The following is a 25,446-nucleotide window of genomic DNA, read 5'->3' on the forward strand; positions in this document are numbered from 1 at the left end:
TGTTAATGAATGGCAGTACAATATATCGAACCACCAGACTGATACACAGTTTTGCAGTCAAGGTGCTTGGGATAACCATGAGAGTACTTCTGCTGACATAAGAAATGACGCTTCGGACCATGGAGTAGGTCAAGTGTGTAGGCAGCAGACAGGTTGCTTGCAGGCCGTCTCTGGCATCGATGCAGAAACAACTTTCATCAGAAAACACAACAGACATCCACCCTGCCATCCAATGACCTCTTTCTTGACCACATTGAAGTCGTAAATTGTGGTGGTTTGGATTCAATGGAATGCATGATACAGGGATACAGGGCGTGTTGCTCGGAGCTGTCCTTGGCGCAACCGATTTGTAACAGTTCAGTGTGTCATTGTGGTGCCAGCTGCTGCTCAAATAGCTCAATAGAAGCAGTACGATAGGCCAGAGCTATTTGCCGAACACAATGGTCTTCCCTGTCGGCAGTGCCAAGTGATAGTCCGAAGATCGGTCTTTTTGGGACCGTACATTCTCGTGACCACCGCTGGGAGCAATCACGTACAGTGGCTGCATTAATGTCACGTCTTCCTACATTATTGGTGAAGGGACATCCAGCTTCTTGTAGCCGTGTTATACGACCTCGTTCAAACTCAGTAAGGTGTTGATAATGGCATCTTTGTCGTCTTAAAAGCGTTGTTCACTAACATCAACTCACCACGTCCAGTCTCAAAGGTAACCATCGCTCACGACTGTTACAGCGGGTATTTAAAGCAAACCTGATTTACATTCTCATAGTGGTGCTATTAGCGCAACTCTTATGGTACTGGCACAAAATCTGAATATACATCATCTTTCAGACATAGTAACTCGGCTTCTAACTTTCGTTTAAGTCCCACAACTCCTTCTTGGTGTTACGATTTTTTTTCGTGAGTGTGTATACTGTAGGGGACCCCTCACTGTGCGAGTCCTACTCGCGTATGGCCGTTTTTTTATATAATTTCTAAGCCGTAGCGGCTTATCGGGCTGTATCGAATTTGGTAGTCGCCTCTCGGCTCCCTTTGGGGGCACGGTGGCGAACCGAGGTTTTTGTTGTCTTTGGTCGTGGCAATATCGGCTGTGGAGCTGAATCAAAAAAAGTTTTCTGGAGGCGTCCGGTCAGTCGGTGAGATATTTATTTTGGGCTTCTTCGTGGAGCGTGGAGATGGTTATGAAGGAGGTATCGGGCTTTGAGAGGAGTGCTCACCACGACGAACGGACGCTTTTCTGCTGTGTTCGATTCGTGGCTATTCTCACCTCCATAATGATAGATTGTAATGGTTTACCTGCGGTTATGTGAGCGAGTTGACATTATGGTCTGTTAAATTTTGTTTCTGTGAGGCTCTAAAGCTGTGTAATGGAACTTTTGCTGTGATACAACGTATGTACGAACTTTGTTTACCTTATTGGATTATTTTACTGGCCTGTAATTCATGTCAAGTGTTCTTGAAAGGAGGAAGAAACTGACTCAGATTGCTGTTTAAAGAAATTTCAAAGTGTAATTCTGAATGCAGAACTACTCATTTTTATAACAATGGTCGTCTGCCTCATGCATGATTTTAAAACGTACTGGAAAATCTGTCTATATACACTGACGAAAAAAACACAGTACCAAAGATTAAGTAACGTAGAGTAATGAAAGTCCAGGAATACACTTGTCTAGGTAACAAATTTAAGTGACTAACACTGCAAGATCGCAGGATAACGCAAGCGCAATGTAAGCACTATAAATGTGAGATGCTGGCACATTAATGACAGATGTAACCCACAGAATGTTGATACAAGCATGCAAATGTGCATGCACTGTATTGTACTAATGCCGGATATCAGTTTATGGGACCGAGTTCCCTGTCTGTTAGTCTTCGTCGGTCAGTACAGGGAAGGTAAACGCTGCCTGTGGATGACTTGGGAGTTGTCGTCCGATGACGCCCCATATGTGCTCGATTGAGGGCAGACCTGGTGCTCGAGCAGGCCAAGGGGGCATGTCGACACTCCGCAGAGCATGTTGGGCTACAGCAGCGGTACGTGGGTGAGCGTTAGCTGTTGGAAAACATACCACGGGGTGCTGTTAATGAATGGCAGTACAATATATCGAGCCACCAGACTGATACACAGTTTTGCAGTCAAGGTGCTTGGGATAACCATGAGAGTACTTCTGCTGACATAAGAAATGACGCTTCGGACCATGGAGTAGGTCAAGTGTGTAGGCAGCAGACAGGTTGCTTGCAGGCCTGAGGTACGAGTCACGAATCAGTCGTAAATTCTAGCTTGGGTCCAGTTATTTTGTGGAATCAATTTTCATATTTGCATTAGCTTCTGTTTGCCATGTCGGCACTAATTATGTAATCCAACCGATGTGGCCATATTCGTTAATGCATGTTTAATGGGTGGTTAACCACGGTATACTGTTTGTCTTAAATATCAGCCTTAAATTAAAATTACTCTATGTTGTCTTTTGCTGCAGTAGCTGATTGGTATGTGGTTATTGCAGTACAGTCGCTCACTTAGTAACCAATCTGTTTCAGCATGTACTGTATACCGGTGTCTCAAGGCTTGTCCGCAAAGTTCACTTGGTTATGAGGTGCTGAGCCTATTGTAGAAGCGTTTCTACGCCTCCAGCAAATACATTGTGAGATAAAAATTCAGTATTTTAGTTGTAATTTCGTTTTATAAAAAGAATTAAAAGATCCTTTGGTGTTTGCGGTCTCTGCTGAGGCCATTAATTGTTATTTTCTATTCAAGGGAGACCATTCTCGATCTCTTGGAGTGACCGGCGGTAGAATATGTATTTGGGAGCGGGTCATTTGGTAGTGTCAGTATAGTAGTCCATACCTCAAGATAATTATTCTGTATTGTAGGGACGTGTCACTGAGATTTATCTAAGGAGATCATCGTTGACGGGGTTCGCATACAAGCGGCGCACTGAACCTGAGGCTGTCGGCCAAGCTGGCGGCACCAGCGTGCTGTCCTGGCGCTTACTCACGGCTGCGGTGTCTGCTCTCTTGCCGGCACACATCCGCATCGTTCTGCGTTGGCCGAGGCGAAGCGCTAGCTACAGTTCCGCTCGTCTATGTCGCGTTTCGGACGTATCGGTTTCCTAGGCACTCCATGAGGGTCAGTCTTCACGGCTTACTAAGGCCTCTGAAGGTTAACCCGTTTCAGTGGGTCCTCAGCCATTCTTGTTGCCTCTCTATCACGACTAAGTTCATTTTAGATAAATTAATATTTCTTTGAAAATATATCTGGGTATTTTCTCTAAGGTATGGGAATTTAACTTAATTCTCTGCTGATTTAAAACTGCAATGTAAGTTATTATCTATTTAAATAAAACCGAAAGTTTCTATCTTGACGGCTTTGTGAAAGAACGGTTCATATCCGTTGTTATTTGAAAGTAAGTTTTGAAATTTGTGCTGTGCATTATTTGGTACTGTGTGCTCATGTTAACCAGGAGCATTTGCATTTTGGTAATCTATCAGTTCTAAGTTATCGCACCTGTTAAAATTGTTAATCATTTGTATTACAAGTGCTTACAAACTTTTTTAAAAGTACTTTGTTACTTGGAGTAGTTGCTCTGTTGGTTACATTGTTTTTCTTATCTTGTATTAAATTTTATCAAAAGGTTTCTGTAATCTGTAACGAAGACTGGTTCATAAATTATGTATATTAAACCAGTGAATGAGGCGTTTAATACCCTTTAGGCCCAGTCTTCTCGTAAAGTCTTGTGGTCACTTAAGAGAAGCCGTAATTTCCATTTCAATTTCTGGAGTTACACATGTCTGATAATGAGCCTGTGGTGTTAATAGACTGAAATAGAAACTATTTTTCACCATTGTGCGTTCAGTTTCTAGACAGTACATGAAATGACTTGAAAGACTTGCGAAATCCGATAGTGCGTTTTAATACTGTATTCTATGACACGTTAACAAGTATCTTGCTATATTATCACATAAAGAATTAAACTGTGGTGTCAATTTGGACTCTTCGAAATAAATTACGATGTAACTGGAGGGACTTTTCGTACCAGTCACGATCTCGGACCTTCGTCGTCTAGATAAGCTATGATCGAACTAGCAAGGATTCTTGTGTTACTAGCAGGGCTCCTTCAAATAAAATACATCCTGTGTCCCAGAATTAGACTATGGTGTATTCAGTAAATTCTATTTTATATATAACCCTGAATAATGTCTGGATAGATCATTTGGTAACATTATCGGAAATAGCGCATGTTTCCCTGGTTGAGTAACAGTCTGGTGTACAGTTTTCAACTGTCTGTAGATTTCATTACTGCCTAAGTTCGAAGTCGGGATGAAATACTCCTTCTGGAAGGATGCCATATGTAAGATATTGGATAGTGTATAGTAATAAATACTTTTACACTTAGAGTGATGTAAAGGAGAACTGTACTATCCTTTTGTAAAACTGGCTGAATCATAAGTGAATAAAAGATCGATTTCCTTCAAATTTATCTACTTTGAGGCGTCAGTTGCCGTCACTTACACTGCGGCTGCTTGTGGACACATTCGCTCATTAGAAAATGGTCCTGACTAATAGTCTGCTTTTGGGTTAAGCGTACTGTCGAAGAGACAGTCTCGACTTGAGAGTTTGAACTTTCCGGTGCCGATGGTGTTACGTTCCAATGATAGATTAATAGATTAAGTTAGTGACTGTTTCTAGGGACAGTTGACAGCTTCTGTCGCAGAAGGAATTCATCACCTATACAAAAATTTTTAAGTCTACCCAAATGACTTATCACTTCTCATGCAAAAAATATAATTTCCGTGTTTACAAAAATCGGGAATTCGTAGGGTAATTTCAGCACTAGATGATGTAACCTTATCGTTTAACTGGCAAAAAGAACTCTAGCATAAGGCACTGTTGGTACCCTTACTGGTGTGTGAGCACGTATGGGAAGCAGATGACGTAATGAAAACTATCTAAAAAAGCTGTAAATATTTTGAATCTCTAATTTTTAGGGTCAGTAGGCTATTTGGTGACAGTCCGTCCCGATGACATATCATCATTATGGATCTGAGTTGGATGGAAGCCATGGGAACAAAAATAATGGAAAGTGAGAGATATTAGCTTTAAAGCAATGGTTTTCAGAATCACTGAGTTGGTTTATGGCATTTACGCTTAAGTTTCACTCCTTGGGGAATATTCAGGTGTTTGAAGGGAATACTGAGTAATGTTTAGGTGATTGAAGGAAGTTACCAGGAAAAAAATATAAAGTTGAGAATGTTAACGGCGAATCAATACCTCGCGGGGATCGATAGACTAATAGAGGAGGGAGTTACTGATAAAAACAATCTGAAATGGATAATAGTGTCGAGTTGGTGGGTCGCTAAAATAATTGGTGACTTACCAGACGAAGATCAAATTTAATTGTGTAGAACTTTCCAGCGAAAAAGACTGAAAAATTATTTTCACAAGCCATTTTTCTGTGCAATTTTTATTAATAAACAACCTAAAATACTGTACATCATGCTAGTTTGAAATAATTGCTACTATATCTTTGGTTGTTCATTATTTAACTCCTTCTTTTCGAAGTAATTAGAACTGCTGAATTATCAGAAGCGCTGATGGGAAATTTCCCAATGTTGGTCGCATTCCAAAATAAAAATTGGATCCTGTTAGTTAGTCAATGACAGAAGTTGCAAGTTTTTATACTCCCTAAATGTAGTACAGAAATCTGATTGCAACAAATTATTCATAGAAGCAAGGAGATGGATTAAAATTGCCGTACCACAAAAAGTAAACGAATGAGAAAATCATTGTGCTTCTCTTAAATTAATACACTTTTAAAAGTTCATAAAGATAAAAGCTTGTATGGTGTAGACGGAATTTCTAACATAATTCTGAAAATTTGTAACTCAAGGAATCATGTCATTAATAATGTGTAATGAAATACTAGGTCAGGAGAATTTCCCCAGTCATTTTTTTGAAATACACTCCTGGAAATGGAAAAAAGAACACATTGACACCGGTGTGTCAGACCCACCATACTTGCTCCGGACACTGCGAGAGGGCTGTACAAGCAATGATCACACGCACGGCACAGCGGACACACCAGGAACCGCGGTGTTGGCCGTCGAATGGCGCTAGCTGCGCAGCATTTGTGCACCGCCGCCGTCAGTGTCAGCCAGTTTGCCGTGGCATACGGAGCTCCATCGCAGTCTTTAACACTGGTAGCATGCCGCGACAGCGTGGACGTGCCGTATGTGCAGTTGACGGACTTTGAGCGAGGGCGTATAGTGGGCATGCGGGAGGCCGGGTGGACGTACCGCCGAATTGCTCAACACGTGGGGCGTGAGGTCTCCACAGTACATCGATGTTGTCGCCAGTGGTCGGCGGAAGGTGCACGTGCCCGTCGACCTGGGACCGGACCGCAGCGACGCACGGATGCACGCCAAGACCGTAGGATCCTACGCAGTGCCGTAGGGGACCGCACCGCCACTTCCCAGCAAATTAGGGACACTGTTGCTCCTGGGGTATCGGCGAGGACCATTCGCAACCGTCTCCATGAAGCTGGGCTACGGTCCCGCACACCGTTAGGCCGTCTTCCGCTCACGCCCCAACATCGTGCAGCCCGCCTCCAGTGATGTCGGGACAGGCGTGAATGGAGGGACGAATGGAGACGTGTCGTCTTCAGCGATGAGAGTCGCTTCTGCCTTGGTGCCAATGATGGTCGTATGCGTGTTTGGCGCCGTGCAGGTGAGCGCCACAATCAGGACTGCATACGACCGAGGAACACAGGGCCAACACCCGGCATCATGGTGTGGGGAGCGATCTCCTACACTGGCCGTACACCACTGGTGATCGTCGAGGGGACACTGAATAGTGCACGGTACATCCAAACCGTCATCGAACCCATCGTTCTACCATTCCTAGACCGGCAAGGGAACTTGCTGTTCCAACAGGACAATGCACGTCCGCATGTATCCCGTGCCACCCAACGTGCTCTAGAAGGTGTAAGTCAACTACCCTGGCCAGCAAGATCTCCGGATCTGTCCCCCATTGAGCATGTTTGGGACTGGATGAAGCGTCGTCTCACGCGATCTGCACGTCCAGCACGAACGCTGGTCCAACTGAGGCGCCAGGTGGAAATGGCATGGCAAGCCGTTCCACAGGACTACATCCAGCATCTCTACGATCGTCTCCATGGGAGAATAGCAGCATGCATTGCTGCGAAAGGTGGATATACACTGTACTAGTGCCGACATTGTGCATGCTCTGTTGCCTGTGTCTATGTGCCTGTGGTTCTGTCAGTGTGATCATGTGATGTATCTGACCCCAGGAATGTGTCAATAAAGTTTCCCCTTCCTGGGACAATGAATTCACGGTGTTCTTATTTCAATTTCCAGGAGTGTATACCGTAGTAGAACATTTTTAGAAGAAGTGAGCAGTAAGAATGAAACAATTACCGAACAATTTTTATCGTGACATCTTTTTCCATAATATTCGTGAAAGTAATGTACTCAAGAGTAGTTTCTCATTTACTAAACATATATGGTGTTCAGAAGCATTCCTTGAATGCGATTACCATTTATACATTTACTCTTAGAATCTTTCATCTCTTCCATAACAAAATAACATTATTTTAACACTTTTTGATCAGTCCAAAGTATCGTACTGTGTAGTTCAGAACAATCCGTTAGAAAAGCTTAAATGTAATGGATTTGCTGATATTACAGACAACAAGGAAAAAAAAGGGAAAACATTTTTACTCAGTACTCTAACAAACGCTCTGACAGACATAGGGTACGTATTTTACAATATAAACAAAAATATCTCATTTTTACATGATTCCCTATATGCTTTCGGATGGACACAGGCTACATATTTATCTAATTTTTGCGGTACATAAATGTATATATAATACATAAAGGGGAAACTTTGTTAGCAAAAAGCTCAAATAGTTCTTCACTGAATTTCTTCAAATTTTTACATGATACTGTGATATACATCCGGATGGACATAGCTACATATTTTTGAATATATAAGTTACATAAATATATATGTATAATACATGAAGGGAGAACTCGGAAAGTGCTTGATCGATTTTTTCCTATTTTTACACTATCTTCCAGTAAATTTTCAGATTGACATAGGCTACATATTTTTTAAATATATGTGGTATATTAGTATTACGTAAAGGAGAAACGTAGTTAGCAACAATTTCGAAAAGTTCTGGACCAATTTAAAATTTTACTTGATGCTCTAATAAACATTCGGACGTATAATGGCAAAAATGCTATGCTGTGAAAATGTGCGGTTTCTTTTTCTTTCTCACAGTCAGTTTTATCTTGGATATCGGCATTTAAACTGTTAGACAAATTGTTTCTACCAGTTACGTTATTTTCCACGTCTGAATTTTTGAAGTAAAATTGTATACTTAACAGGCTTCTAGATTCTTTTCTTCGTCGCAGTCAGTTACAAGAGGAAAGAGGAAAGTTGTATTTGTGGATTATCGACTTCTGATTAGAATACTGCAATGGAATCTCAATCGGAAAGATTGCAAACCTACCCGTTCACAGATTAAAAGTATGGGACATACTGTCATTGAAACTACTATCCTCAAAGATCCGGTAGCTGGAGAGATCACTGTCGTACCCCTTAAATTAATGATCCCAACCGACTTACTCATTCATTTTAAGCGACTTCTTTTCCCAATCGAGATTTCATTTGCAGGAATGGGTAGTGAGAGGGGGAGGAAGAGGAAATGGACAAAGAGAGGGGAGAAGAGTACGAGACAAAGAGAGGGGAAGCAGGATATGGAGAGAGAGAGAGGAGGGAGGAGGAGATTAGAACGTGTATACAGTTTCCATACATATTTAGCTCCCGCGAACCATTGCCGGATTCGCTAGAACATAATAATGACAATGATGAAGAAACGGACGGGAACGATAGAAAGACACACAAAAATAGAAGATACTGTACTTTTGTTTCGATTTCATATAAAGGGAGAACACATGTTTAATATAAACAGTCTGAATAGCCGAAGAAGAAAACGAGAAGCTGACCTATAAGCTGCCGAGAACCTTTCATTGACTACGAAACGTGCAGAAGATTCGCAATAAACGGTGTAGTACTATGGTCTCTTTTCACTTTACGTGCTACCCCTACAATGACAGCAGGAAAGCTAAACAGTGAATTTTCGCCATGAGAGTGAAGAGTTTACACCAACTGCGCTTTAAACAGCGGACTGGCTTTTTTTTCCTTGCTTAGCAGTCTTAACCTGCAGTGTTTCCACTTGTGTGATATACTCGCCCACCTGCTGCTGGGCATGCTTACCTGCTACGAAAAAAGTGAAGGTGCAGTCGACTGCACAGTCCTCTCAGACATTTTCAGAGCGGTTACCCGCGTGTGTATAAAACGTGTTGTAATTCAACCATGTGGAATCCCCCGCAGAACATTATTCTTCTGCGAACACAACTGTACATTTCAGGCAAATCTTTTCAGTTACACGTTCTGGACATTTCAGCCCTCTTACACGCCATATATCAGATGTTCAGTGGCAACCTCCCTTTCGAATAATATACTGGCTGTCAGTTACAATAAATACTTTTTATTAGTGTGTAACACACAAAATTCATCGAAGGACGGTCAAATTCATTGCATATTAATTCACTATGCTGTGCTGTATTTGGTCAAAAGTATCCAGACGCACCTATGTACTATGGGATTGACCACTAGATGTTAGAGGGGCGGCCCCGAGAGTATTGAAGGAGGCACGGAGTACTGGGAGTAGAAAAGCAGCAACAGCAGATTGGGTCGGTGAGTAGAGCTCATCTGGTTCTAAAGAGGACTGGTTCATTGCATGTCCCCTGAGTAGAAAACCCATCAGTCACATTTCAACTCCTCTAAGGCTGATAGAGTCGACTGTTGGTGAGGCGACTGTGAAGTGGAAAAACGAAGTAATAACCACAGCTAACTCAAGACCAGGCAGACCTGATGTAATGAGTGACAGGCACCATCGAGTATTACAAAGGCTGATTGTAAAAAAAATCGCGTGAAATCGGCGGGACTACTATCAGCCGTCCAGACAGTACAACGACTGTGCGTAGGGAGTTGAAAAGAAAGAGGAACAACGATCGAGCACCTCCGCATAAGCCGTACTTTCCTGTAGTCAAGGGTAATGGGCAATAGAGGTAGTGTAAACAGTGACGCTGGTGCACAGTGAATGACTGGAAACCAGTGATACGTAGTGATGAATCAATCGACTCGGTGTGACAATCCAATGGAAGCGTCTAGGTTTGGCGATGGTAATGATGATGATGATGGTGATGATGATGATGAAATGATGAGGGCAACTCAAACACCCAATCCCCGGGTAGAGAAAATCCCCAACCCGACGGGGAATCGAACCCTGGACTCCATGATCCAGAGGCAGCAAAGCTAGCCACTAGACCACGAGATGCGGACACTGGGTTTGGCGAATACCTGTAGGACATAATCTGCCATCGTATTTATTGCCAATAGAAGTACGATGGAGGCGGTGACATGATATGGGGGTGTTTCTCGTGGTTATGGTGTGGTACCTTTTTTGCGCCTAAGAAAACGCCGAGTGCTGGACGGTATGGTATATTTTACAACATAGTGTACTGTGTATACGGCAGAGGAACAGTTCGGAGAGAATGGTTGTTCGTATCAACACCCTGCCCCGAAGTAGCAGAATATCATTCCTGAAAAGGACTAGCCTGCCCCGTGTCCCTAAATGAATACCTCTGGGATAAGTTAGAACGTCGTCTTTGCTCCAAATCCCAGCGTCCACCATCACTACCTTCTCCGACTTCTGCCGTCGAGGAAGTCTGGGCTGCCATACCTGTGATGTTGCGATGTAAGGAAGTTTTGTGGTTAGAATGTGGTCCCCTTATTGCACTGTAGGAAAAGATAATTGTGAAAGGATATGAATACATTTTATGGCAATGTGGAACGTGTACAGTAGAGGAACATTTCCGAGTCGATGACTACTTGCGTCAGCATGACAATGCACGCTGTCACAAAGCAGCAACTGTGAGACAATGTTTTGAGGACAATAACGTTCTTGAAATAGACTGGTCTGCCCAGATTTCCGACGTGAATGTAACAAAACGTCTTTGGGATGAATTAAATCGTACACTTTACTCCAGATAGCAGTGTCCAGCATCACTAAGTACTTTGGTTTCGGTTCTTGAGGAAGAAGGACCGTCATTCCACCATAGACATTCAGACATTTGGTAGAAGTAACCACTGCAGAGATCAGTACGTCATGAAAGCGAAGATTGGGAGCACAACACATTAATGCCCGTTAATAATGTGTCCGGATACTTTTGATGAGATAATGGATACGTGATGCGAATTCATTTAACTTGACTTGAGGACAAAAGCGATACTCCTACCTAGAACATGTGTCATATTTTGTCATAGGAACTTGCCCTCCCAAAGAAAAGGAAATGTTTACTTCAAAAATAGTGGTTTTAAGTATTTCTATGTAATTTTTAGGCTGTCAATAGTCACATCGTGCGCAGAGAAAAAGAAATTTCATTATGTCTCCAGTGCTGCATAGTCGTCTTGTGTACTTTGCAGTCGTGCATCGTATAAGATGGAGTTTACATTACGCAGCTCAAAGCAACACATTAATAATTTGCCGTTGGAGTTTAACGGCCATTACGAAATGTGTGTGTAGAGAGACGGCTGTAGCTATTATCTACAGGTAATGAAGAGAGTTCTGCAATCATCGCCCGAAATCGCTAACATTCATGCTTCACATGTCATCTCTTCAGTAAAGAAACTTCCTAATACGCTGCGTTAAGTGCATACATTACGTTGTTAGCACAGCTGGTCGGACCTTGTTACTGTTCGTCATTAGTATCTGAGTGCTGGTCAAAAGCTTTATTGAACTGCTTCTGCCAGTCCCTACCGAAAGCTCTCGTTAGGCAAGGCTGCCTTGGAGTTATTTTCTTTTGTTCATATTTACATGCAATTTATGTGTCACTTATAACAGTACGTAATTCCTTGCGGCGGTTTCTTTGTAGCACTATCTGAACCTATAATTTAATAATGCTGAATAGGGAACAAACCTGAATATTTCGATGGACGAAAAATATCTGACTAGAACAATCAAATTATTCTCTGTACGTGAATTAATAAGGCACTCAGCACTCCGTCTTCAGGCCACAAGTGGCCCATCGGGACCATGCGACCGCCGTGTCATCCGCAGTTCAGGATGCGGATAGGAGGGGCGTGTGGAGGGGCCTGGATGGTCACCCGTCCAAGTGCCGGCCACACCCGACAGCGCTTCGGCGATCCCACGGGAACCGGTGTATCCACTGCGGCAAGGCCGTTGCCGAATTAATAAGGGCGGCGTTCAAAACAGTCGTGACCCCTCAGGAGACATTAAGCAAATACACCGCCTGTAGCTTCGATAACGGACTCAGTTCGGCGAGAAAGAGAGTCCATAAGATTCTTCAGGTGTGCCATATCCAGCTGGAGAAACTCAACTGCAGGGATCTTCGTTTCACTCACAGTTCCAAGTAGTTTCAGACATTTTCAGTTGGATGAAGATCAAGTGATCCAGGGGGCCAGTCGAGTTCCTTCAGGACGTCTGAGCGTTCGTCAAATCAGGAATAAATGTGTGGAGCCCTGTCAACATGGCTGTTGTCTTGTTGGAAGATGGGAGTCTTCACGGAAGATGTAGAGCAGGGGTGTACAATCTTTTAGCTTGCCTGGTCCACAATGGAAGAAGACAAATACTTTTGAGCCATATGTAATGTACATAATACTAACATAGCCGCTGAAAAAATTAATTTTATGGGTTTTCTTTTATACGGATTGTAGCGTTACGTGTATTTAGGCCAACTAATCGGCCGCCTAGAATTAGTACAAGGTAAGGTGAATTTGTTTGCGAAGCTGTGCGACCCCAGGGCCGAGGGCATATCGTGGCAGGGTGGGCCGCCAAGGCAGCTCCAGGCGAGCCAGGTGCAAGGGCGTCTGCAAAGGGCCGGACGTGGGGAAAATCGCGGTATGGGGAATTTGGACGACGCGTCGATCGCTTCAAGACGGCCGGCTATGCTTCCAGCGATGGCGGGCTCTGAAACAAACTCAAAGATGGCTTCTTACAGCTCTTTGAGAGTTTATAATTACTTACAGTAAAATATTAATGCAAATCTGAATACGTCCCCGATCTCAGAAAAATGAGGCACATCCAGTGACAAAACAGCATCTCAATGCAACTTTTAGGTGATTCATGCTTTATTCATGGGTCTCACATATGTCGCAACGAGTGGTCAGGTGGATCAAGAAAAGGCATAAAAGCAGAACTTACAAGACGAAAATTTCTCGCTGTATTCTCCACAAGTAAAATCGTGTATCATGTGAAGGTGTAATTGTGAATATAAGAGTTTCATTCCTGTTCAAAGATTGCTGTAGTACGAGAAGTGGCAGTTTTGTATGCGATATTGGCCACAGTAACCATTTTCCTGTGTGTATGTTTAAGCGCTCCAGACTCCAAAATTCATGTTGTTGCCAAGTAGTCATTATTCTCTCTCTCTCTCTCTCTCTCTCTCTCTCTCTCTCTCTCTCTCTCTCTCTCTGTGTGTGTGTGTGTGTGTGTGTGTGTGTGTGTGTGAAAGAGAGAGAGAGAGAGAGAGAGAGAGAGAGAGAGAGAGAGAGAGAGGCAGAGAGACAGAAAGGCAGAAAGGGAGTGAGGGAGTGACTACGATGAGGAGCATGATTAGAAGAAGACGTGTGAACTGGTGTGGAGGCTTAATTTCGGAATGCAGTTACTGTAACCTGGAGTTCATTAAAGGAGGTAATACCCAGCCACGTATGCTGGATTTGCAGAAAGTGTCGCATGTAGAAAACATTTTCAGTTTTGGTCCGTGAATTTTCGTAATGCGCATTGCTTGACTGTTGCGGTACCTTTGTTTCGTTATGTCGCAAATACATGAACTCAGATAAGAAATACACCACTCTTCCCCCCTATTCTTTCGTTAAATGTTGAATATAAAATTATGTTTAAAGAAGCAAGTTTGAAGGAAGTTTTGTCGAAGAGGTAACTATGTAAATTTACTTGTTTATTTCCAAATTTCAACAGTTCGTTAATAACAATGTTCACCGATGTGCGTATGCTCATATTTGATTTCCATTAAGTAGTACAAACATGAAGTGCAATTATTTTTTCAAATTAGTCGACGTTAAACCTCTACATCCCACCTGGTCTTCAAAAATTAAAAAAAAAAGTGTTTCAGACTCGCGTTACAGTTCGCGAAATCCGACTGTTAAATGCATTTTAAGATGGCGCAATATCTAGTATTGTAGATGGCAAGATTATATTAAGTGTATTAAATGATGGCAACGCAGCATGTTTTCTTTCAGGCAAAAGTTACAAGGCGGAGCTGTCTATCCGTTATTACACAGGTAAGCCAAAGTGATAATTAGGGCCAGAATTGAACAGTGTGCTGTGCACTTAGTGAACTGTGATTGTATATTCAGATTGGATTCAAACCTTTTGATGTTGTTTAGCTCAGTGGCTGTGTATTCGTTTTCGCTGTAAATGTAAGCACTGATGTTACTGTACTTACAAAATTTAAACAGCAATATAATTATTACATATGATGGTCAGATGCAGTTTGTTCATAATGACTGGGTTTAACGTTCGTAATAATACAGGTAGGTATGTTAAACACAAAAGCTTCACGTGCATTATAAGTAACGGGTCACACACAGCCGTTAGTGAGCGTAAAGCTACACCACATACACACTCAGCTTAGTTTCTCTTAAATATAAAAGAAATAATTTCCTTTTGAAAAATTATATTTCCTCGCCTCCATTTACACCTGACGACCAACGTAGAAAACCTACACATATAGCAACTTAACATTGCCTTGAAAATAAGTAAATGGTTCTTCTAGAGGAGGAAAATAAGGTTCTTTAACGTCCAACTAGGAAGTAAAAACATGATTGCTGTAAACCTCTTACGGTAATTATTTGAGTTATTAACATTCACTTCAAATGCATGCATAAAGCAGTATCCAAATCGGATGTTTTACTGTCTTTATTGTATCAAGTGGCTGTAACAGAAATCAGTACCCAAATTTCCCAATGGCTCCGTCAACGTGAGTGATGAAACTATTGGAAAATTTGTATTTATTAAATTATTGGTCATACTGAGGCAGCCTTTAATACATTTACATCTACATATGTACTTTGTAGTCCGCTGTAAAGTGCATGGCAGAAGGTATGTCCCATTGTACCAGGTATTAGGGTACCTTCCCGTTCCATTCACGTATAGAGCGCGGGAAGAATGATTAAATGCCTCTGTGCGTGCTGTGATTATTCTAATCTTATTCTCACGATCCCGATGTGATCGATACGTAAGGGGTTGTTGTAATTCCTTAGAATCATCATTTGAAGCTGGTTCTTGAAACTTTGTTGGTAGACTTTCTCGAGATAGTTTACGTCTACCTTCAGTAGTCTGCCACACTAGTTGCTTGAGTGTCACTATGACATTCTCTCACGGATCAAAAAACCTGTGACCATACGTGCTGTCATCCTCTGTGTTCTTTCAATATCCCCTGTTAGTTCTATTTGGTAAGGGTCCCGCACACTAGGGTAGTATTCTATAACCGTTCGCACGAGGTGTTTCTAAGCATCTCCTTTGTAGACTGGTTGCAATTCCCCACTATTCTACGAGGAAACTGAAGTCTACCAATTGCTTTACTCAAGACTTGGCCTATGTGATCATCACATTTAATATCCCCATATAGTGTTACACTGAGGCATTTGTATGAGTTTGCCGATTCCTACAGTGATTCACTGACGTTATAGTTATACGCTGCTACGTTTTTTCGTTTTGTGAAGAGAACAATTTACATTTCTGAACATTCAACCAAGTTTTAAATCTTTGCAACACTTTAAAATCTGGTCAAGATCTGACTGAATTTTTATGCAACTTCTTTTACAAAAATGGTTCAAATGGCTCTAAGCACTATGGGACTTACATCTGAGGTCATCAGTGCCCTAGACTTAGAACTACTTAAACCTAACTAACCTAAGGACATCACACACATCCATGCCCGAGGCAGGATTCGAACCTGCGACCGTAGCAGTAGCGCGGTTCCGGACTGAAGCGCCTAGAACCGCTCGGCCACAACGGCCGGCCAACTTCTTTCACACAGTACATCATTATAGATAGCTGCATCATCTATAAAAATACTCAGGTTACTATAAATACTGTCTGCAAGGTCATTAATACACAACATGAACAACAAAGATCCCAACACACTTCCCTGAGACACACCCGAAGTTATTTCTACAACTGACGATAACTCTCCGTCCAAAATTACATACACGTCTCCCCTACCGAAAAGTCCTTATCCCGACACAAATTTCACTTATACCCCATATGATCCTACTTTTGATAGTAAGCATAGATGTGGTACTGAGTCAAATGCTTCTCGGAAATCAAGAAATACTGTAGCTACCTTGTCGAAAGCTTTCAGTATGTTGTGTAAGGAAAGTTGGGTTTCACATGATCGATGTTTTCGGAATCCATGCTCGTTAGCAAGGAGGAGTTCATTCTGTTCGAGATACGTCATTATGTTCGAGATCAGAACATGTTGTAAGATTCTGCTACAAATCGATGTCAAGGATATTGGGCGTTAGTTTTGTGGATCGCTTCTACTACTCTCCTTGCAGACGGGTGTGACCTGTGTTTTTTTTCCCAAGAACTGAGCATGGTTGTTCGTTCGAGAGATCTACGGTAGATTATGTTAGAAGAGGGGCTAACTCAGTCCCAAATTCAGTATAGGATCTGATAGGGGTTTCATCGGGTCCCAGCGCTATGTTCAATTTTAACGATTTCACCCGTTTCTCAACACCGCTGACACTAGTACTTCCTTCATTCATCTTCTCAGTGGTACGAGTATTAAATTGAGACAATTCTTCTCATTTTACAGACTAACTAGCCGAAGCTAACAAGTTATGTGAGATGTGTTTGGAGCGAAGGCCTCTGCTCTCGCAACTGCCAACTCCCTTGCCTTGCAGTCCGGAACCGCAAGACTGCTACGGTCGCAGGTACGAATCCTGCCTCGGGCATGGATGTGTGTGATGTCCTTAGGTTAGTTAGATTTAAGTAGTTCTAAGTTCTAGGAGACTGATGACCACAGATGTTAAGTCCCATAGTGCTCAGAACCATTTGAACCACCAACCCTTGCCTTGCGCGGCAATTCAAGGGGGAACCCCCATCCCTACTACCCTCCCTTTCCCTGCCTTCTGTGCGGTTAGGGGGCCACGTTATTTTGTTTGCGTAGCATCACTGGAGTAATTGAACCTATGGAGAACCGTGGTTTACACTGCCATAAAGGCTGTACAGTATATGAAATAAATTAAAAGCAATGAAGTAAAGTCACTGCAAATGCAAATTCGTGAAATGATATCTCTGGAAACCGTTTCCACGATTTTTGCGATCTGCGGTGTATAACAGTATTTCTCCCCCTTCTACTCCTTGTCACGTCAATGGCAATTCCATAAGGACATGGAGTGCAAAGGTTCGAACATAAGAACTACAAAATTAAATATTACGCCCGTTAATTTACAGTTAATCAAAGTCAGTCACAACAGACTCAGCGCAATGATGTACTACTAAAACATTTGTCACTGAAATTGTAGATATATTGCACTCATCACAAAAATAAACCTGATGTAACCATTACACTATGTACTCTTCCGCGTTTGCTGGAACCACGTTGGATTTCATTTCACATGGAGCGGAAGCCAGCTGTCTCGAGTACAGTCGAAGATTATAATGAGGAAACGTTTTATGCTTCGCATTATGTGCACATCGACTCAGCTATGATACGGAGCAACAGATTAGCAGAGAAACAATATAGTTTCGAATATCATTTAATTTTTGAACAGAATGAAATAATATACGGCAAAACTCCGGCAATACGCTTATGAGGTGACCAAAGAGAAAACAACAAGATCTCGTCCTTAGCTGCTACAGTAATCTAATTAAAAACAAGAACGACGAAAATTTCTCAATTAAACACAGGGCAATTTTTCTGCTTGAGCTACGTGTGACGTAGAAGCATATACACTCCTGGAAATGGAAAAAAGAACACATTGACACCGGTGTGTCAGACCCACCATACTTGCTCCGGACACTGCGAGAGGGCTGTACAAGCAATGATCACACGCACGGCACAGCGGACACACCAGGAACCGCGGTGTTGGCCGTCGAATGGCGCTAGCTGCGCAGCATTTGTGCACCGCCGCCGTCAGTGTCAGCCAGTTTGCCGTGGCATACGGAGCTCCATCGCAGTCTTTAACACTGGTAGCATGCCGCGACAGCGTGGACGTGAACCGTATGTGCAGTTGACGGACTTTGAGCGAGGGCGTATAGTGGGCATGCGGGAGGCTGGGTGGACGTACCGCCGAATTGCTCAACACGTGGGGCGTGAGTTCTCCACAGTACATCGATGTTGTCGCCAGTGGTCGGCGGAAGGTGCACGTGCCCGTCGACCTGGGACCGGACCGCAGCGACGGACGGATGCACGCCAAGTCCGTAGGATCCTACACAGTGCCGTAGGGGACCGCACCGCCACTTCCCAGCAAATTAGGGACACTGTTGCTCCTGGGGTATCGGCGAGGACCATTCGCAACCGTCTCCATGAAGCTGGGCTACGGTCCCGCACACCGTTAGGCCGTCTTCCGCTCACGCCCCAACATCGTGCAGCCCGCTTCCAGTGGTGTCGCGACAGGCGTGAATGGAGGGACGAATGGAGACGTGTCGTCTTCAGCGATGAGAGTTGCTTCTGCCTTGGTGCCAATGATAGTCGTATGCGTGTTTGGCGCCGTGCAGTTGAGCGCCACAATCAGGACTGCATACGACCGAGGCACACAGGGCCAACACCCGCCATCATGGTGTGGGGAGCGATCTCCTACACTGGCCGTACACCACTGGTGATCGTCGAGGGGACACTGAATAGTGCACGGTACATCCAAACCGTCATCGAACCCATCGTTCTACCATTCCTAGACCGGCAAGGGAACTTGCTGTTCCAACAGGTCAGTGCACGTCCGCATGTATCCCGTGCCACCCAACGTGCTCTAGAAGGTGTAAGTCAACTACCCTGGCCAGCAAGATCTCCGGATCTGACCCCCATTGAGCATGTTTGGGACTGGATGAAGCGTCGTCTCACGCGGTCTGCACATCCAGCACGAACGCTGGTCCAACTGAGGCGCCAGGTGGAAATGGCATGGCAAGCCGTTCCACAGGACTACATTCAGCATCTCTACGATCGTCTCCATGGGAGAATAGCAGCCTGCATTGCTGCGAAAGGTGGATATACACTGTACTAGTGCCGACATTGTGCATGCTCTGTTGCCTGTGTCTATGTGCCTGTGGTTCTGTCAGTGTGATCATGTGATGTATCTTACCCAGGAATGTGTCAATAAAGTTTCCCCTTCCTGGGACAATGAATTCACGGTGTTCTTATTTCAATTTCCAGGAGTGTAGCATGGATTTCACCATATAGTTAAATGTTGAAACCACTGAACGTAGCACTTAGTCTGAAATCGTTCCCTACCCGAATCCGAAGAATACGTTTCAATACCGGAACTGTCATCTGCTACGTTGTCAACGAGTCGATCAACAACAGAATCCACGATGCCAGCCAAGCATCACAATTTCTGCTATTTTATGAAGTGCTGTCCTGCATTTCGCCAGCGTTCAGCAGTGTCGTGTAGCAAAGCCTCATACATTAGTTCCGGTACGTCTGTCAGTTTAAATATCTTGTTAGTTCTCGCGACGAATCCCTTAACTTGGCTCCAGATTAGTTCTATTGCGCTCAGATTGCAGTGTTACGGTCGCATTGTAAAAATGTATTTGTACGTTTTGCTCGATGGAGTGAAAATTGTTTTCCATGCTTTTACGACACTTGCCACTCTTACTTGTGTGGAGCAACACCTGTGCTATAAAACAGTGGACGCAGTCCAAATGAAGCGTATTTGATCTTCATATCTCTCTCAAAAATTTAGTTGTGTAATGCTATCTTAAACAATCTACACTCCTGGAAATGGAAAAAAGAACACATTGACACCGGTGTGTCAGACCCACCATACTTGCTCCGGACACTGCGAGAGGGCTGTACAAGCAATGATCACACGCACGGCACAGCGGACACACCAGGAACCGCGGTGTTGGCCGTCGAATGGCGCTAGCTGCGCAGCATTTGTGCACCGCCGCCGTCAGTGTCAGCCAGTTTGCCGTGGTATACGGAGCTCCATCGCAGTCTTTAACACTGGTAGCATGCCGCGACAGCGTGGACGTGAACCGTATGTGCAGTTGACGGACTTTGAGCGAGGGCGTATAGTGGGCATGCGGGAGGCCGGGTGGACGTACCGCCGAATTGCTCAACACGTGGGGCGTGAGGTCTCCACAGTACATCGATGTTGTCGCCAGTGGTCGGCGGAAGGTGCACGTGCCCGTCGACCGGGGCCCGGACCGCAGCGACGCACGGATGCACGCCAAGACCGTAGGATCCTACGCAGTGCCGTAGGGGACCGCACCGCCACTTCCCAGCAAATTAGGGACACTGTTGCTCCTGGGGTATCGGCGAGGACCATTCGCAACCGTCTCCATGAAGCTGGGCTGCGGTCCCGCACACCGTTAGGCCGTCTTCCGCTCACGCCCCAACATCGTGCAGCCCGCCTCCAGTGGTGTCGCGACAGGCGTGAATGGAGGGACGAATGGAGACGTGTCGTCTTCAGCGATGAGAGTCGCTTCTGCCTTGGTGCCAATGATGGTCGTATGCGTGTTTGGCGCCGTGCAGGTGAGCGCCACAATCAGGACTGCATACGACCGAGGCACACAGGGCCAACACCCGGCATCATGGTGTGGGGAGCGATCTCCTACACTGGCCGTACACCACTGGTGATCGTCGAGGGGACACTGAATAGTGCACGGTACATCCAAACCGTCATCGAACCCATCGTTCTACCATTCCTAGACCGGCAAGGGAACTTGCTGTTCCAACAGGACAATGCACGTCCGCATGTATCCTGTGCCACCCAACGTGCTCTAGAAGGTGTAAGTCAACTACCCTGGCCAGCAAGATCTCCGGATCTGTCCCCCATTGAGCATGTTTGGGACTGGATGAAGCGTCGTCTCACGCGGTCTGCACGTCCAGCACGAACGCTGGTCCAACTGAGGCGCCAGGTGGAAATGGCATGGCAAGCCGTTCCACAGGACTACATCCAGCATCTCTACGATCGTCTCCATGGGAGAATAGCAGCCTGCATTGCTGCGAAAGGTGGATATACACTGTACTAGTGCCGACATTGTGCATGCTCTGTTGCCTGTGTCTATGTGCCTGTGGTTCTGTCAGTGTGATCATGTGATGTATCTGACCCCAGGAATGTGTCAATAAAGTTTCCCCTTCCTGGGACAATGAATTCACGGTGTTCTTATTTCAATTTCCAGGAGTGTATATTACCAGTCTCTTACAAAATATCTGTTATTAAGAATTATATTTGCAAATAAAGTTGGAATTTTATGTGCGATATGTAATCAGAAATCAGAAGATTTGGATTTTTCATAAAAACTGTGATTAAGTATATGTCAATTATCACATATTTGATGAATTTCATATTTAAATGACGTAAGTATTCGAACTGAACGAAAATGAAAGAAAAAGTGAGCTAGAATCGAACCGGCGGACAGCACGCAAGTCGCTTATTAAACTCGAACGCTACTAATTACGCGATGCATCTCACGTTCGGCAGTGCCTTATATTTAGTAATTACAGTTTCTCGAAAAACTTCAGAGCATATTTTCCCTGTAATATTGTGAAAAATATTAAAAACATCTTGTTCCTCCCCATTTTTAACGGTGTTCCGTGCTCGTGTTTCAGTACGAAACCGGAAGCTGTGTCGGCGTTTTTCACAGTACGTAGCAACGGCGCGACAGTCAGAGCACAACTAGCGTTTGCAGAGACTGCGACTGTACACGATTTTGGAAATAAAAACTCCGTAGCTAAAGTATGACTCAGAAAACCGTAAACTTTCATTTACAGTGACGTAGTAATAAGCTATCCAATACATAAGTTGGACCTAATTCCAAGAGCGCAGCGTGTACGTATACTGTGGCTGCTGACAAATCATCGCGTTTGTTTTTGTTTACACCAGGTTTATTCTTATGATGAACGAAGAATAGTATGTCTGTTCAGGAAGTGGATGTGAGACTTCACGTAGCAATTCGGTGCTCTCATGCTCTGTCCAAATGTTAATTGAATAATCAGAACAACGTTCTTCCTGTACTACAACACATCACGGCTGTGAATTACTGCGAACGTGTACAGCTGTAACACTACTTCCTTATAGTCAAATAGTGGCGGTCAGCGATATGCTTTTCTTATTCTGCTAACAGCTAGATGTAATTTAACCTGCAGTTGGGTACTTGTCATCGACATCCATCCATAATACATATGAAATAATAAGAAATGCAAAAATAATAAATACTGGCCGATAAACCCGGCATTGTCCAGGTATTCATTTTTCCAGTTTTGTGTTAGAAACGAAAACAAAAAATGAATTGAGTTTCTAGTGAATTTTCGAAAAAAAAATCGATTTCCATTCATCCGTCAAAACACCTTGAAATTATGAAACAATCATACAGAGAAATATGCATGATGTACAAATGGATAAGTACAGTATTCAAATTAAGAAACATGATCCCGGACAATTTCTGTACGCTGGACGTAGACGCTTCGCTTGTCTACAACGCTGTTTTGTAAACGTCTCTATGGCAGCACCTCTTCGTAGCTCTATAGACGGTTATCGTTTCCGCCTACAGCGTTTCCACTTCTCACTTGAAAGCTGTCAAAAGCGCTGTCAGGTGTCGGGAATTTCCGTAAATTGACTCGACTGTAGGAGCGTCTTAGTAGCAAAAAATAGAAGTATTACAACTTCATTCTTTATGGGTATTTTTAACGTATCTAGATGTTTATGACGTCATATCTTCTGATCTGTGTATACATTGATGTAATTTTGTAGGGTCATTCAGCGGTATATGTGGACAATATCTGCAAACTGTGTTGCGAGTAGAATTCGTAGAAAACAAGTAAAAAATTTAAACAATGCACAATGCGGCAGTTTTTCACATGTCTCATTATTTATGACGCCATATCTCGTGAAATATGATAAGTGGTTCTTACCCCACAGGTATTGTTGCCTGACAGTAGGAGACAATTGTACCAAATTTGGTTGATGTCGGACCAGTGGTTTAGGAGGAGATGTGGAACATACATAGTAATATAATATGTATGGATTACGCTGAAATATAAGGGAACGCGTTCGTTATACGTTCAGATGCACTTGATGTAATGAATATAGCACATATTGTCAGTTGTCACAGTGAGTACTTTATCTAGCACTTTCGTTGATTTTGCCTCCACTCGTCAATCCAATCATTATTCCATTTCAACGCATTTAATTCGTTTCAGAAACAGATATCCGTGAATGGAAACGGCAGTGAAGCCTAATGAGGGTAGAACTTTTGTAAGTATACTGTTACTGTTTAGGTTTTTATGTTGGTAACGCCACGTAGCGCTTTTATGTAAGTAGGCTGTTTAGGTTTTTACGCTGGTAACGCCATGTAGCGCTCTTATATAAGTAGGCTGTTTAAGTTTTTATGTTGGTAACGCCACGTAGCGCTCTGTATGAAATTCACTGGCTGTGCTGTGTGCAGTCCGTGGCTGGTTGGCGTTGTTGAAATATTCGCTATTGCAGTGTTGGGCAGGTGGATGTGAACAACGCGTAGCGTTGCGCAGTTGGAGGTGAGCCGCCAGCAGTGGTGGATGTGGGGGGAGAGATGGAAAATTTTTGAGAGCAGACGATCTGGACGTGTGTCCATCAGACTATATATATATATATATATATATATATATATATATATATATATATATATATATATATATATAAGATGACTTTTGAATATTATTAAGGTAAATACATTGTTTGTTCTCTACCAAAATCTTTCATTTGTCTTTTATTTAGTTGGCAGTGCCGGCCGGTGTGGCCGAGCGGTTCTAGGCGCTACAGTCTGGAACCGCGCGACCACTACGGTCGCAGGTTCGAATCGTGCCTCAGGCATGGATGTGTGTGATGTCCTTAGGTTAGTTAGGTTTAAGTAGTTCTTAATTCTAGGGGACTGATGACCTCCGCAGTTAAGTCCCATAGTGCTCAGAGCGATGTGAATGTGAGCTGGCACTATTGGCGCTCGCTGTATTGCAGTAGTTCGAGTAACGAAGATTTTTGTGAGGTAACTGATTCATGAAAGGTATAGGTTATTGTTAGTCAGGGCCATTCTTTTGTAGGGATTATTGAAAGTCAGACTGCGCTACGCTAAAAATATTATTTGTCAGTTTAGTGTTGATCAAAATAAGTAAAGAGCGAAACGTCTGAGTACGTCCAGTTCTGCTCAGCTGTTTGAAAATAAAATAACGTAAGAGGTTTATCAGCACAGTAATTCACTAATTTTTCTAAGGGGATGTTACACTTTGTGAAAACGCTACGTCACATACTTGTGGCCTGTGTGAGGAATGAATCACGAATTCCATTCGGACTTCAGAGGCGAAGCTCCAGACTGTGTAAATTTGTGGCATTAAATACGCGCGTGCATTTCTGCAGCAGCTGCTTTGCTCTGTCATAAATAAGAAACGCGACTGGTACTGCTTTGCCAAGCTGTCTGGCAGACCGTGGAACTGTGTAACTGCTTGCGAGCTCTGCAGCATGGTAGCTCGTTTCCCTTTCGTTTGCATACTATATAGTGGCACTGTAATTCACGGGTGTCGCACACCATCCGAAATGTATCCGGGGTGCAGCATTCTGTTCCCTTAATTCGCTGCGGAACGCGGCAGTACGAAATGGACGGCATTTGTCTTTCTCATCCTATTCCCGAAATATACCAGTATTAAGCAGCATACTAATGAACCTAGAGCAGGCAGAGAGAATTTCGTAACTCCATGCCAAGTGATATAGAGGTTCCCGCATGACTATCGTGTGTTTGGATGACATTTTTTTGTGAACATTTACACACGTTCCCAATGAACGCTTGTAAACTTCTACAATTATCAGTTCAATACTTGCAAATGTATATCATTTGTTTGTCCCCATAGTGCAGCTCTGAATATCGTGCTCCTGAGTTTTTGGCAACTTCGAGAGCTAATATCTCAGACAGTATTTTGGTTTGGAAACAAACAAAACTAGGCCATCTTGTACAAATTTTTGCGCTCTCTTACGTGAAATAATAAAATATTTCATTATCAATTTCTATACGGATAATATGAAGCAAAGTCGGCTGGAAAAAGTCGCCTGAAAAAAGGTGAAGTTTAGCTTTTTATATCTCCGAAAATAATTTACTTTGGATGTAATAATTTACCAACTCGAAGTCT

At 43.4% G+C, this 25,446-nt stretch overlaps 1 long non-coding RNA gene across 1 annotated transcript in view; it reads right to left on the reverse strand.

Annotated features, from left to right (window-relative positions):
• The window catches only part of LOC126146059 (uncharacterized), a 187,067-nt gene that overhangs the window by 6,964 nt on the left and 154,657 nt on the right, over window positions 1-25,446 (reverse strand). The window lies entirely within an intron of this gene.

The sequence above is a fragment of the Schistocerca cancellata genome, chromosome 2 (genome assembly GCF_023864275.1).
Source record: "Schistocerca cancellata isolate TAMUIC-IGC-003103 chromosome 2, iqSchCanc2.1, whole genome shotgun sequence".
Lineage (NCBI taxonomy): Eukaryota > Metazoa > Arthropoda > Insecta > Orthoptera > Acrididae > Schistocerca > Schistocerca cancellata.